The following is a 16,005-nucleotide window of genomic DNA, read 5'->3' on the forward strand; positions in this document are numbered from 1 at the left end:
GTGTAGAGAAGTGTAATTCTGCATACATGTTGGCATATGTGTGTACAAGGGGGAACTCTGAGAGTCTGAGTGCAGGGGAGGTTCTGAGCAAGCATGGGAGGGAATCAGAGACGGCCTCTGTGAGTGGATGAAGTTTGTGGGGTGGGCGGGGCATTCCCACACCTTGAATGCTGTGTGCAGTTCTGTTTGCCCCGTCACAAAAAGGATATATTAGAATGAGCAGACTTACCCAGCATTGCTCGAGCCCTGCTGGGCAGGGCCTTGGGATGTGGGCGGGGAGGGTGCAGGAAGCCGGAGGCCAGCAGGGGTATATTCTGTCCCACCCAGTCCCACCCAGGGCCTGTTCTCCTCAGCACCTCCCCAGGCTGCCCATGGCCTGTTCTCTCCCCCTTCCCTCCCAGCCACAAGGGGCCTCTTCTCTTCCCCCCCTCTGATGCTGCAGCCAAGGGCTGGGAGGGGAGGAAGGGTTTGGGGCAGAGGAGCTCATAGACTCATAGACTTTAAGGTCAGAAGGGACCATTATGATCATCTAGTCTGACCCCCTGCACAGTGCAGGCCACAGAATCTCACCCACCCCTCCTAGAATAATCCTCTCACCTATATCTCAGATATTGAAGCCTTCAAATACTTTGAAGACCCCAAGACGCAGAGAATCCTCCAGCTGTGATCTGTACCCCATGCTACAGAGGAAGGCGAAAAACCTCCAGGGCCTCTGCCAATCTACCCTGGAGGAAAATTCCTTCCTGACCCCAAATATGGCGATCAGCTAAACCCTGAGCATGTGGGCAAGACTCATCAGCCAGACACCCAGAAAGTTCTCTATAGTAACTCCTATCATCCCTCCATTGACCTATTTCCCCACTGATAATGAATGGTCAATTAGTTACCAAGATCATGTTATCTCATCAAACCATCCCCTTCATAAACCCATCTAGTTTAATCTTGAAACCAGATAGATCTTTTGCCCCCACTACTTCCCTTGGAAGGCCGTTCCAGAACCTCACTTCTCTAATGGTTAGAAACCTTCGTCTAATCTCAAGTCTAAACTTCCTACTAGCCAGCTTATATCCAGCTACTTAGTGTGCTGGCAGGCAAGACGGCAGAGCCCCCCGCCCTGCTGGCCACTCCCTTGGTGGTGCGGCTACCCCCAGTGGCCACTCTCATATCGTGTCCCTCTGAACAGCAGCCCCTCCCTTTGCATGTTATGGAAAACTGCCCCTTTCCTGGGGCTTCCGGTTAGCTTGACACAATCGAACCCTGGCCTTGCATTAAGTTAGGAGAAGGGGAAGCTGCCTACCACATTTGATAGTCCCAGCTCTTACCGCTTAGGGGGAGGTCTTGAACAAACAGACACGCAGACAAACGTGTGTCAGACAGACTCGCAGACAGGGGTGTGTGTGTGTGTGTGTGTGTGTGTGTGTGTGTGTGTGTGTGTGTGTGTGTGTGTATGAAAAAGTCCAGAGAAGGACAACAAATGTGATGAGGGGGAAGGACAACAAACATGATGAGGGGTCTGGAATAGCTTCCCTAGAAACAGAGACTAAAAAACCGGGGACTGTTCAGCCTGGAAAAGAGCCAATGAAGGGGAGAGATGACGGAGGTTTATAAAATCATGAAGAGTGGAGCCAGTGAATAGGGACGTGATATTTCTCCCTTCGTATTCCACAAGCACTAGGGATCACCCAACACAATGAATAGGCAGCAGGTCTGAAGCACGCATTCAGCCTGCGGCACTCATTGCCAGGGGATCTTGTCAAGGCTGAAAGAATCACCCTGTTGAAAAACAAAGTAGGTACATTCCTGGTGGACACGTCCATCAGTGGTTCTTAGCCAACATGGTCAGAGGTGCATCCCGACGCTGTGGTCGCCCTACCCCTCTGTTGGAGCTGGGACTGGGGGACATGGGGTGGATCGCTCAGTAAATTTCTCTGGTCTGTTCACTTGCTTAGAAACGTCTGGCACTGGCCATTGTCAGAAGCCGGGATATTGGGCTAGACTAACGGACCAGTGGTCTGATCCAGCATGGGGAGGGGGGAGTGCCTACAGGGAAAGATTCTGTGGGCGTACTGGGGGAGAGATCTGAGTATATGAGTAATGATTTCTGGGAGCCTCTCTGTGTCAAGGACCTTTGGTCCTCACTCTCCCTGTGTCAGGATGCCTGCTTCGGGGGCCTCCGTGAGCAGGGTCTCTGTCCGGAGAGTATCTCTGAGTAACCTTTGCCTCTCTCCCCCATTTGGCTGGGTTTGTGGGGCTCTCTGAACTGCTGCTCTCCCTCACTTGTTGAGGCGCTTCTGCAGGAGAGGGAGCGGTTCCCTTGGAAACCTCTGGATGCCCAGCAACAAGTCGCTGGCAGCTGCCATGTGACCAGGTGCATTAATCAGACCGGTTGTATGAATCAGGTCAGCTGGGGCCAAAGTCCAGCTTGCTCCCCTCCAGCTTTGGTTGCTAATTACCTGAACTCCAGAGCTGTTCTGAATGGGGAGTGGAAAACAACATGGACTAACTCAATAAAACAGCGACTTTTCCGGTTGTGGTTTCCCAGGTTCATGCCAGACTTTCCCTTCGGACACCAAATCTATCCCATCCTCATCCGTAACATCGTGCCAGCAGATCCTGAATGCAAATGAGCCAAGAAAACTTTACCCAGAGCAAACAATGGGTGTGCAGCAAGAAAGGCCAGTGGAAATTAATCTCAGTCACTGGTGCAATGAGTTCCCAGGTCTCTGTTTACAACAAGTCCTGCCTGTTGCAAAACACAGGTCAACATTTTCAAAAGTGGCCACTGGTATGCGAGCCTCAGGTTTTGGTTACCTGGCTTGAGACACCTTGAGCCTGATTCTCAGAGAGATTGAGCACCCTTGGAAAATCAGGCCCCTGCTGTTTCAGGTTTGGCACCCAAAATCACTGGCCAAAATCATAAGTTAAATCGCTTGCTGGGGACACACAGCTAAAACCCTTGTCCAACGGCTCAGGTTCCTACCAAACGAACCCAAAGGGAACACTTGCTACATAACCAGATCTCTTATTCTTTCTGTGGGCCCCATCACTAGTATGCTACAGCCTTTACTCATAGGCACGTAGCTGGTGGGTTGCTTCCTAATGGTCCATTTCTTCACACCGCCCCCATCAGGCTCCTTCTCCAGCTGAGCCAAGAGCAGAACCCTGCACGCCAGACGGGAATCAGAGCAGAACTCTTTGCTGCAGCTCAAATTAGAGTGCGAAGGCAAGTACCATGCTGGGGTAGGCCTTGGAGCATGGCAGGAGGTGCTGTGAGTAGGAGTGCAGCAAGAGAAAGAAAGGGAAAGCTGAAAAGGGTCAGCTAGGCTAGCAATAGCCATGGGCTCTGGATCAAATCTGGAGGTTCTGATTCCGTGTTAGACCCAGGCTGGGCTTTGCCTACCCATCCAATGCTCCTAAATCATTTAGCTGCTTTTGAAAAATGTGCCTGGGGTTCCTAACTCCACTAGGTAAATCCCAGTGTGAGCAGCCCTGGGATGGGTGGCAGTTTTGTCTGGGTAAAGGCTGGTCATCATGGCTCTCTGGGCTCAGCTTCCTCTGTGCGAGAGTCACGCCCAGCCACGCACACAAGGCTAGACAGCCACAAGGCCATGACACCTTCTTAACTTGACTCACCAGTCTCCACTCTTCAGACTGTGACTAATGCAGAGCCAGTGAGCAGGTGCTGCTCAGCCTGAAGGCCAGACCAGAGAAGCAGGAGACAGAGTGGCTGGCTTTAGTCTAATCAGTTTTAGTAGCTCTGAAATGGGCTCATTGCACATCCTCTGGCTCTGGGCACAGATCTAAAGAGCACAACAATTACTCCAGGAGTTTGTGTTCAGTCTCTTAGTAGCAAGGGGGCCATTTGCAACTCTCAGGTCTTCATGTGCATTTCAAATGCCTCCAAAAGTTTTCGGGCCATTTCTGTTGACTTGTAGTTGTTATTTGTAAAACAGAACGATGTGGACAGGCGGGGAGGTGTGCAGGCTCTGCGGTGGGAGGATTTTATCTGGGGGAGGGATTTGTGCTGCAGTTAGAGTCCAGGAAGCAGCTGTCTTGCCTTTTGTAAGAGCACCAGGAGGGGTCTCTGCCCTCAGCTTTGATTTCACATGTGAGCTCTGGGAGGGGACATAGGGATGGATTCATTTGTCGTATAAGCACTTAAAGGGATGTGGCTACAGACCAGGGTGTTCCAATGAGACCTGGCTGGAGGGATGAATGGGGGGGGGGGGGGGGCAAGAGGACACAGACTTCGCAGTGCTGGAGGGAGAGGGAGCACAGTGGGCCAATGGGAGAGACGAGAATTATTCATCCAGCTAGCTGTCCATGGCTTGATCCTGCCAGATGCTGAGCACTTTGGTCCAATGCAGCCAAACTCTGAAGCACTAAGACCCACACGCACCCAAACACACACACACAGTTTCCTGGCGAGGAGACTGCTCCTGCTCCCGGCTCTGATACTGGGGCCAGGGCGAGCCTTCCCCAGGGCCAGCCAGACCTGTTGCTATCTGCAGTCCTGCCCCTCGCCCCGCTCCCTGGGAGGAGACTATTATGCTGAAGCGGAGCTTCCTATCTATGATGTAATCTGTGCATTTGCAATAAGAAGCGAGATCTCATTGGCCAGAAGACAGAGCCTCCACCCGGGCGCTCCTCCCCCACGGGCTATAAAAGCCCAGAGCCAGATGCAGGGCAGCTTTCCCGGACCCTGGGCGTGCAAAGGTGACCTAAGGGACCGGTGAGTTTTCCCGCAGGGTCCCTACACCCCCCTGGGAGAGCCTGGGGCCGGGGCGAGAGCCGCGGGGCGAGTCCTCTGCAGGACCCGGCGCGGGAGGCCGTGGGAACTTTCTGCGGGGCAGAGTCACCCGCAGAGCGCAGTTCTAGCTGCCTCCTTCCCCGCCCCCCGGTGAGCGGGCAGAGAGAAAGAAACTCTGCCGCGTGTGCTGTGGGGCAGAGGCGCGGCGAAGAGCCAGGCTGGGGGTGGCTGAAGGTGTCTCCTTTTGGGTGGTGCTGCTGGGACTTACCTTTCCCGCAGAACGGGCCGGGGGCTCCCCTCCTCTCAGTCCCCGGGGGCGGGCAGCGCAGGGAAGGTGCTGCGCGCAGTTCAGCACCCTGGACAGCTCCCGGGGTGGCTGGTGAGTTCCTTGTGGCGCCGGGGGGCGAAGGCCGGGCCGGAGCTGGGGGGGGAGGGTTGGGGGGGGGAGAGCTGGGTCCCCAGAGAAAGTTTCCCGAGTCCCCTGGCTTTCCCCGTCGGGCTGGCAGCGTCCTGCGGGAGAGCTGGGATAGGGGAGTTCGGGCTGAGTTCTCGGTCGGGGCAGCGGCCCGAGGCAGCGCTGAGCTGCCCGGCAGGTTATCGGGGATCTGAGGCTGACACGGATTGGTCTGAATGGGGGGTGGGGGGTCGTTCCCCAGAAGGGGCAATAGAGAGGGGCTGTGGACGAACCCCGGGCACTAATGGTGATTAATTAGCAGTTACACTTTATACAGCACTTCCCAGAGTGATACCAAAGAGCTTCTCTTCCTTTGTCCTTTTCTCTTCTTTCCCGTGCCTTGGAACCCTGTCTGGGCTCAGAGGTGCAGCTTTCCTAAACAGTGCCAGGTCCAACCCACAGTCTTTAAAAAAAAATTCCAGGGGAAGTGCTGAGAAAAGGATGGTGCTGAACTAGAAGGGGCATTGGAGAAGCAGAAGGTAATTAGCAGAGTTGGGATTTGTCTTAGGCTGAATATGCCTAAGGGGCCAAGGTAAGACGTAGTCACAGTTATTCCCAGAGCTGAAAACTTTATACTGAGTTAGTCAAAATAATTATTTTAAAATATAGCTTACTTGAGGTCTCCGGTGTCTTGATGTCAATTTCCATATAGGAAGTTGCTTTTAAAGTTGATGTGTTTGCCTTCCATTAGGGATGTGATATGATTCTGTTATTCCTTAAACTGATGCAGGGAATGAATTCCTCACTGGAACCTGATTTACAATATATATTCTGGAAAGCCCAATTCAGTAGCCCATCCCTATCCAGTCAAGCACTCAAGCGCATGCTTCTCTTTCAGTATGGGCTTAAGTCCTGTTCTTTTCAGTGTGCTTAAGCACTTTGCTGATTAGGGATGGATGCTCAAATACCCAGGTTCAACCAGTGGAATAATTCAAGGCTTTGTATGTTACTGTTTTAGCTTTACATCTAGACTCCTCTAGTGTAGATTTTTAATATAGTTTCATAAGGGGGAACAGGGTACGTTTACTGAGAAACCAACACACTATCCTCCATTTCAGGGACATTTGTGTTTCTGAATGACATACATGAAAACAACAATATAATCTGGAAAAGAAAATTAATAGCACTTCAGTTATGGCCTTGCCGTCTTCCTGGAAGAGCAGCTATACCTGCACTTTGAACAAATGATTGCAAGGATTTCTGTTTCTAGAACATGGAAAGGGAAATGTCTCCCTGCTAAAGTCCTTTAGCATTTCATCAGTGCTGTTCCCCGCTAGTTCCGCTTTTACATGCTGCCTGGATCCTCGGCGTGTTCTTGCTTAGATATGACACACTTTGGGGGTTCATGTGTCCTAATAAGCCAATTAATCTATCCCATCATTGCAGTTTCCTTTCCAGCAACAGAAGCCCAGTTGTATAAAAGGGGCAAGAAATCTGTTCACCAGTGTTCTCTCCCTCCCCTGGCCAACCACAGACACAAGTAAGTGTGCACACACGTGCACACAGAGTCGAGAAAAGGGAAGCTAGAGAATTGTATTGCACCAACTACCCTTTTCTGCATTTGGAGGGATTTTCTTTCTTTTCTCTTCTGTAAGGATCTAAGCAAATCTGAGATTTGATATAAGAGGAGATGTTCTAACACCTTCCTATTTAACTCTATATTATATTGTATGCTGTGCATTGTTAAACCAAAGTAGAATTACAATTCATTTGGAACATTTTTCCTTCAGCTATTTCTTCACTAGCAATTGTCTTTAGTTCTCAAACCAAATGCATCTCACAGAAGGATTCAGTCCTGTCTCTCTTCTAAATTAGCTCAGGCAGAGTGTTCTCTGAAGAGCAGGGGATACAGGGTAAGATCTGAATGTGTCCTGATTTCTTCCCCTAAAATATTTAGCAAAAGGGATAAGCTGAAAATCAAGCCCAGCTGTGATATTACAATATAGCCTACAAGGGAGAGAATCCTTGTAAGTTTCATTAGGAGGAGAATTATTCTGTGGTTTTCCGCTGTTTAATTTTGTTACAGACAAAATCTACACACATGCACTTGCATTCATGCATACGTGCACGCGCGCACACACACACACACACGAGAGACAGCTTGCTCCAATCTCTGGGCTCTGTGTGCCTTGCACAAATATTTGTCTATGCGTAGCTTCTTTTCCACTGCAATTATGGCATCTGGAGGGGTTTCAAGCTGTGCGTAGCTGGGTAACTGGTAGGTGGTTGGGAATCTCAGCGGGAAAAAGGGAGTAGATTGCAGACACAAGCTCTGCAACAGTTTCACTGTCATGGATAAACAGGTGTGCGATCCTCTCCCCTTTATGCAAGCTTGTTCAACCCGAGAGCTCTCAACTTGACATGCAGACTAGGGCACCAGCCTTGCTCCAAAGACCTGAATTCACATGCAATAGATCAACAGGGCCTTCGTTTAAATCCAGGTGCCTCTCCAATATCTGCATTCACATGCACTAGACACACACGGTGGACCACAGCATGTGTGTGCTGCACTGCGACACAGCCCTCAGCATCCTGAGTCTCCCCATTGGGTACCGTGAGAGATGAGGACCCTGGCTCAGGAAAGCCCTAAACCACACACTTAATTTTCAGCTTGCATCTACACTGCACCGTTATTTCAAGGTAATAAGCGTTGTTTCGAAATAACAATGCAAGTGGCCATTTCAAAATAATGGGCAGCTTATTCCAAAATCTGTAAACGTCATTCTATGAGGAATAATGCTTATTCTGAAATAGCTATTTTGAAATAAGCCGTGTGTAGACGCTCCACTGCTGCTATTTTGAAATTGGCTCTTTTGAGGGGCTGTCTAAGTTATTCCTTCCCAGTGCCGCCTGGAGCTCTAAATCGAGGTAACACTTCTACTTAGGGAAGCCTGCCTTGGACAAATTGTGAGGCTTCCCTGCACTGTAGACGTGCTATTTCAAAATAAGCTATTTTGGAATAACTATTCTGGAATAGCTTATTTCAAAATAGCCATGCAGGGTAGATGTACCCTAAGCGTGTACATCCACCCTTGTTCCACCTGGCATTTAAACAGGACTTAAGCACACGCTTTATTGAATAAGGTACCAGAGTTAGATCCTTATGGCTGGGAGAAGAATTCTGAATAAAGAAAAAGCCTTATCTTGCTTTTCTGTTCACTGAAGACACTGGGCATCTGCGCAGAGGATAGTAAAATCTGGCCTATCCAGAGAACTCCATTGCTAAGGAAGCAGAAAATAAATACAAATTTAAAAATTCCTTGTTGAACTATCTTAGGATCTTGCTAAAAGGCAATGAGCAGATTAAAAGGTAAATGGTGAACATATCCCGTGAGTTAGCTTCACCTTCCCCTGAAATTATTTTCTACTTGTTTTACTCATCTAGTAGTGAAATATCAAAGTGAAGCATGATTTAAGTCCTGTCCTTAAAACTAAATGAACTTGGGGACAGATTTACAAAGGCAGTTAAAAATGCAATAGACACCTAGAGTAATATACTGTAGGTGCCTATTGTAAGTTAGGTGCCAACCTCTCATTAAAGTCAATGGGATGTAAGTACCTAATTCATGTAGGTACTTTTGTAAATTACTCTAGATGCCCATTGCATTTTTAGCTGGCAAAATTCCTTTGTAAATCTGGCCCTTAGTAACCTTTGGTGCCACACAGATCTGGCTAATCTAAGCCCATAGACAAAAGGAGTAAAAGAAAAAAAAAATAACTCCAGAAGAGTGACTGCATTAAGTATTCACTTTAATGACTAAGATTTTCAAAGCTGCTGAGAAGATCTAGCGGTTCTGTTCCCATTAAAATTAATGGGAATCAGCAACCAGGCAGCTCTGGAAATTGTAGCCACGGTGTCTAACAGTCTAAGCAGGATGGAGACCTTATGATGCTGGATAAACCCAAAAGAAAAGACTCCAAGGAAAAACAGAGAAATCTCAGCCCACGGACAGGGGTGTGATCTGGCTAGGGGTGTGATATGGCAATCTTTAGTCACAGGGGCAATCCTTACTCATTCAAGCAATATCACACAGAGCCTGAGCTAGCAAAGACTTAAGTACGTGAGTAACGTAGCTCTTGTTAGACAAGTAGTGTTATTCACTTATTAGAGTCTTTGCCGGATCGGGCTCTGACTTCACTGGCCCTCTTTGCAGAGAAAGGCCATCCTGCGAGTCTTGATCATAGAATCACCATCCCAAAAGCCCATGTATAACGGACACCGCAGTTGTTCTCCCCAGTTGATATTCAGACCCCACCATTCTGTGTTCGTAAATTAAAAGCATAACAAAGGGATTTTCTCTTGTAAAGACAATTTAATTCAGAGGAGACCAAAATAAAATTTTTAGAGTGGATTGTTTAATTCAGGATGCTTTGGCTTTTTTGCTTTCTGAAAAAAATGGAGTTCATGTTTGCAGCCTCGCTCAGTCGTGCCCGGGTTTGCACTCTGTGGCCTTCATGCATCATTGGCTGTGCGGGACTGGAGGCTCTTTGGAGACTCTTTGCTCTGGGGTTTGTGCAGCACCTGGAATAAGGGGCTCCTGTCCCATGACTGGGGCTTGTTGGTGCTACCACAAAGCAAATAATTAGTACAATTCATGCTGCTGGGAGAGTTAATCTCATCCCCCCTGGTCAGAAAACCTGCACTAACTAGAATCCCCCTTCACCCTTTATTAGTGGTCCTTTGGCAAAGTGGGAGGGAAGGGAGGATTTCTGCCATAAATAACTTTCAACCCTCTTCTCTCTCTCTCTATTTTTTGGGGGGGGGTCCCCAGAGGTTTGACACATGCGGCCTAAATCCTAGTCCCCACATTACATTAGGACCCCGGCTCAGAAGAGCAGCTAAGCACGTACATAACTGTAAACCTGCTCTCAGTGTCTTCAGTGGGAGCTAAGTACCTGTTTAAAGTTAAACACGTGGCCAGAGGTGTAAACCGAGGCTGGATTTGTCCCATACTGCTTTGCAGAAGCCTTCCTCTCTCATCGAGCATTTCCAAAGCAGTACAGCGGGCGGCCAATTCCTATGAGAAATATGGACCATGATTTTCAAAAGTGACTGGTGATTTTGGGTCCCTAGCATGAGACCTTAAAGGGCCCTGATTTTTAGAATATGCCTAACAACCGCCCCTCTGGAAATCAGGGGTGACACCCGCAAATATAAGGCACCCCAAATTAATAACCTCTTTTGAAATTCGTGCGGTATGGCGAACAAGCCATCTACAAAAACCCAGCACACATCAACATTGCATGGATTGTGACTTTCCAACCCAAAAGCGGTATGCAGCATCAGCTCTCCAAACCAGAGGTGACAAGGCACCCTGCCATTAAACCAGAGACCTCTCCTTTCATGGAGAGGAGAAAATTGCACAATTCGTGGGGAGGACAATTCCAAGGCTGATCAGTGAAACGCATGCAATTTTGAATGCTGTGGTCTGTAATTCTAGCTAATCAAATATTCCGTCACTCTGTGTTATAGCTAAAGGTAGGCTAAGAATCAGTGACACAAAGCAATCTAAACCCAGGGACCAAGCTTTATTTAGGAGCTCCCTGTTCAGTTAGAACCCTGGAAAGTAAAAATCCCCATTAGGATGGAACCAGTTCTGAGTTTGTGCTCAGTGCGCCCACTGAATTCAAGGGAACCAACGGGATGCTTTCCTGAGGGAGGACCACATGGTTCAGACCAGAGGGATACCTTGAGTTTAAATAGCAAGCAAATGGTCTGGTAGCACTTTATAGACTAACAAAACACGTAGATGGTAAATGATGACCCTGAATATTGGAGAGCAGCCAATGAACTGAATCAAAACTGGGGTTCTAGGCACTGTGCAAACAGGGAACAGAGACGGGCCCCAACCCTGAAGGGATTATAATATAAAGACGTGAACAGAGGAAGGGTAGGGAGATGGGAATGCACCACACAATCCAGTGAAGAACTGGCCCAGTGGTGTTAGTTACAGGTATTGCAGTTTGTTTGTTTGCTTTTCCTGGGGGTGGGAGTAAGAAGAGAAAAGAAGAAAACGAGAGGTATAGCTCGCCAGCTTCCTAGCCATAATTATCACAGATGTGCCTCAAAGATGCACCAGGAGAAGGGACTGGAAAGAGCATAAGGTTGTGGCTATTCAGTTTTTATCAGGGCTAGTGTAAACTACAGCCCAAATGCAGGGCAGCAGAGAACCGAACCCAGAGATCTGGACTGCTTGCTAGAGTTTTCTAATGCTGTTTTTAATTTTAATCCTGGCTGTGGATTGTATCTCTGTGCCCATTCCCTGCTATCAAATGGGCATAGCTGGATTTAGCCACTTCCCAGACCCAGGGGGATTGGGAGACTTAATTAGCTGATACTTGTAAAGCTCTTAAGATCCTGGTGTGAAAGGGGCCAGAGAAGTTCAAACTGTTATTATTGTCATTCTGGTTTGAAAGGAAGACTATCTATCTATCTATCCAACCAAACTCATCTATTTATTTTATTTTATCTTCCAAAAGCAGTCAATCTCATCTAGCCATGGTATGCTGATTAGATTTCAGATATAGGCATATTTATTCACGTTTTTCTCTTGGAACTGATTGGATAATATTTGTTGAATAATTTATTGATTTCATGACTTTAAAAATGAATTATGTAAAGATTTTCCCTTCACTCACCTAACTGTAGTACCTACCCAGGGAGTTTATTTGTCTGCTGATAAATAAGTGAAGGAAGGCATTGGACACAACTCCTGTTACCTTTTATGAGAATTTTAGTGCATTGGAGCCCTGCTGTTGGTGAGAGAAGGGACCCCATTGTGTGTAACATACATTGGTCTATATAGTGCAGTGGTTCCCAACCTGTGGACTGCAGGGGGTCCACAGAAAATTTTTAAAAGTAAGGATTGGGCCCACTGCTGCTGTCCTCGCTCCCCTCTGCCCCCCTTCTTCCCTACCCCCTCCCCCCCCGCACTCCGGGTCACAGTTTGCTTTTGATCCCAGTCCCCGAATGCTAAGGGAGCGAGGGGAAAGTGCTTGCATCCCATGCATGCTTCTCACACACCAGCCAGGTGTGAAAGGCATGCATAGCATGCAAGCACTTTCCCCTTGCTCCCTTAGCTTCTGGAGAACGGGATCAAAAGCAAGCCACAATCCAGCATGCAGGGCTGATGCCTGCTCTCCCCCCATGCTCCCAAAGTTCTGCCCTTGCCCCCTACCCTCCCAAAATTCCACCCTTGAGAAGCTGGAAGCTCCAGAGCTCCCGTTGGCTGCAAGAGCTCCCTTGCTCCGTGGATGGACAGGAGCTGAGGAAGCAGCATGGGCCAACAGCAGCCAGTGGACCTGAAGAGCTCCATGCCCTGCAGTCTGCACGTCCCTCAGCCCACGCTGAAGTTGACAAGCTGCGACTGTCCTCTGGAGTCGGCTTATCAACGGGTCAGACACTTTTTACCATTTTTTTTCTCTTTTGAATACGTCACCCTGCTCTAAACATTCAAAAGCTATTCGAGTGGCAGGAAGGGTTTAGTTGGGCTGCTGGCAAAAATGGATCGGTGGCTCCAATAAAATGTTGAGAACAACTCTATTGCTTGGGGGTCCGTACAATTGTAATAGATTGAAAAGGGGTCAAAAAGATTGGGAACCACGGACATAGTGCATATATTCTCCGCCCTGTTGCAAATGCGGTTGTGACACATAGAGCTGCTCCTGATACTTAAGTGCATACAATATTGACTATATATTAGAGTTTTTCTGACTGTCTGTCTGTTTGTGCCAAAACTCCTCCTAAACAGTAAGAGCTAGGAGCACCAAATTTGGCATGCAATGTTGGGAAAAGCTTCTAGGATGCAAGGTGTGGCAGACCTGGTTACGTAGTTGTGATCAGGCAGGACGCTGTGATAATGAATTTATCTTGCATGTTTTTCTAGTAAGCCTTATGGTTTTGCAATATTGGTTCAGAAAACACTATGAAAATGGAGGGTTCTGTGCCCCTCGCCTTGCAGAGCTGAACAACCAAGTCCCTGGATGTTGGGAATATTCCAGAGATCAGCCCCCTTCCCCCCCCCCCCCCCCATTGGATTTTCACTTTTCATCTGCAATCAAACCTCCCCCATTTTCCCCTCTGGTGCTGGTGAAGGCATCAGGGTCTAAGCTTTTCTGAGCGCAGCACTGCAGCACGGATTTGCAAACTGTCCTCATGGAGGGCTGGCTAGGAGGTTTGCAGAGATTATTCCATTCAGTTCCTCACTGTGGAACCTCCTTGGGCTCTCAGACTCTGCCTAATGCAGGCGTTAGGATGCTGAACAGGCTTCCATTAGGGGCTAGCTAGCTATAGCAATGCATAGCCACAAGGAGAGGGCACCTTGTTAAAATGCACACCCCCTACCTCCAGCGCACAGCCGCTTGGCTGGGCTTCATTCAGTCACAACCCTGTTCCAGGGGACATTGTTTCAGAGAGGAAAGAAATTCATTCCTTTCCAGCAGCATGCTCAGTGGTTAGGCATATAGAGACTGAAGGCATTTGGATAGGATGAAGTTGAAGGCTTGGCTGTATTTTGACACCAGAGTGTAGAAACCCAGCCATTTTTGTCAAAAAACAAGTCACATTTCTATACAGGTTCTTTGGGGTAGGCGTGTTCTCTTAACTAAGTATATGTGCTGTGCCTGGACCAGCATGGTTGGGGCCTCTGGACACTACCATAATCAAAATAATTAAACCATACAGGTCTCCTTTCTGTTTTAGGGATCTGGCTAATTGTGCACCACTGCCCTCTGCAGGGTGGAATGAGAACTGCTCATCTATGCATCAGAGACCCTGTATTGCTTATGGAGAATCTCTAGAGCCCTGCAAATCCATAGATGTCTTCAGACCATTTTTGCAGATTGTAGATTAGATATGGATACAAATTTTGTATCCTCACACAGCTCTAAATCTCTGCTCTTGGCATCGGTTGGTGGCTTCTCTCTTTACAGACATTCCTTTCAGCTGGCACACAGGACAGAAGGAAACAACTGCATTTTGTTATTGTATTGCCTTCAAGCTGGTGAATGGGGGACTGCTGTGATGCAGGAAATCATAGTCCATCTCAGGCAGGAGTTACTGATTAAACAAAAGAACTGCAAGCAATTGACACAAGCAGGCTTCCACACAGCTTGAATCCAGCTTTCTCTTGTTAACCAGGGACCACACCTTGTCTGGAGCTCTACAGCAAACACAGACACACAGCCCTGGTCTACACTAGGGAGTTATTTGAAATAACTCGCCTTATTTCAAAATAACTAGTAGTGTCCATACTACCAAGCCCTTTATTTCAAAATATGGGGCTGGTTATTCCAAAATAATAACTCCTGCTTTCCGTGAGGAATACCACTTATTTTGAAATAGTTATTTCGGGAGATATTATTTCTAATTCAGTTATTTCAAAATAATTTCCCAGTGTAAACATGCATGTAGTGTCTGACTAATTTAATGAGTGTCAATGTCTCATTCCGGGGATTAGGAGAAGGGGCAAAAAGGACTAAAGGGACTGATGCTACCCAACAGCCCCCAGCCATTCATCCCGCAGGCTTCGGTATCTTGTGTGGAGTCTTGTTAAATGTAGTTTAAAATGCTGCTCGCTCATCGCCCCTCACACATGCCTCCCAGGATCAAGCCGGGAGTCTGTTTATTCACCTAGTTCTGCTCCATTTTTAAAATCTACTGTCTCCAAAAGGGCTGTCTTTTAAAACAATTATACTGCAAAAGGGAATAAAATTGCTCGTCAACAAAGGGGCCTATCAGCAGCCCATCAATAATGTGCCAAAGGCCAAAACCTGCCTTTCAAAGAGGCTTCACAACCGCTCCCAGGCACTTGGAGAGCAATTAAGGGACGTGAGCAACATGCTGATTATCCCACAGGTGACATTTCCACTGGCTCTTTGGGAAGGAGGGAGCCCGGAGATGCCTGAGATGGACACAAGCCGGGAGACAGGCCTGGGGAGAGAAGCTCAGAAGGAGAGGAGAGGAGGGGACAAGGGTGAGGACTGTAAAAATGGAGAGGCCTAAGGAAACGGGCTTGGAGAGTTCCCAGTCACTGGAGGTGCCAGGTTTGTATAATTTTTGGTGGTGCCCAGAGACACCCTGTCCATGGGCTAGGCTGGTGCAACCACCCCTGGCCCCATACTTTGGGGGGCCATGTGCTTTGGGAGACAGAGTCAAGGGTGGCCAGAGGGTCTGGTCTGGAAGCAGTGAGCGACCTGGCCCCAGCCCACCCTGCTCCGCTGGCTCCCAGTGTCATCTGGGAGAGGGGACGGAAGCCGGAGAGAGGCAGGGGCTTGGGGGAAAGAGTGGAATGGGGCAGGGAGGGGGCTGAGCAGAGGCAGGAAGAGGGGGCTTTGGGGGAAAGAAGTAGAGTGAGGGCCCCTCCAAAGCACAAGGCTCAGGGTGGTTGCTCTGGTCCATCTGGGCTCTGAAGTTACAAGCCCAATATTGGTGGAGCCGGGCCCACGTTCCTGAACACGGTGGAGCCTGGGCGCCCCTGGCCCATATCACCCGTCACCTGGGCTGGAGGAGGATGTGGGAGGACTAAGTGGGAATGGGAGGGGACGATCAGGAGAGCTGGCAGATTTCCAGAGGGCAGGGCAAACTGGGGGATCGAAGAGTCCCTCAGGGAGGGCGGGAAGGGGGAGGGGATTGCAGGATCCCTGAAAGAGGGATGGGAGGATCTCTGAGGCAGGTCAGGGGACTGGAAGATCCCTGAACATAAGAACAGCCATACTGGGTCAGACCAAAGGTCCATCTAGCCCAGGAGCCTGTCTGCCGACAGTGGCCAGCACCAGGTACCCCAGAGAGGGTGGACCGAAG

General features: G+C 48.7%; 1 long non-coding RNA gene across 1 annotated transcript; it reads left to right on the plus strand.

Annotated features, from left to right (window-relative positions):
• The first annotated feature begins 4,711 nt into the window (after positions 1 to 4,711).
• On the plus strand, positions 4,712 to 14,508 carry LOC142818890 (uncharacterized). The gene is made up of 3 exons (XR_012896591.1): positions 4,712 to 4,732; positions 5,567 to 5,683; positions 14,136 to 14,508. It is a non-coding gene; the product is annotated as an uncharacterized LOC142818890 (long non-coding RNA).
• The last annotated feature ends 1,497 nt before the right edge of the window (positions 14,509 to 16,005 follow it).

Source organism: Pelodiscus sinensis, chromosome 19, assembly GCF_049634645.1.
Source record: "Pelodiscus sinensis isolate JC-2024 chromosome 19, ASM4963464v1, whole genome shotgun sequence".
Taxonomy (NCBI): Eukaryota; Metazoa; Chordata; order Testudines; family Trionychidae; genus Pelodiscus; species Pelodiscus sinensis.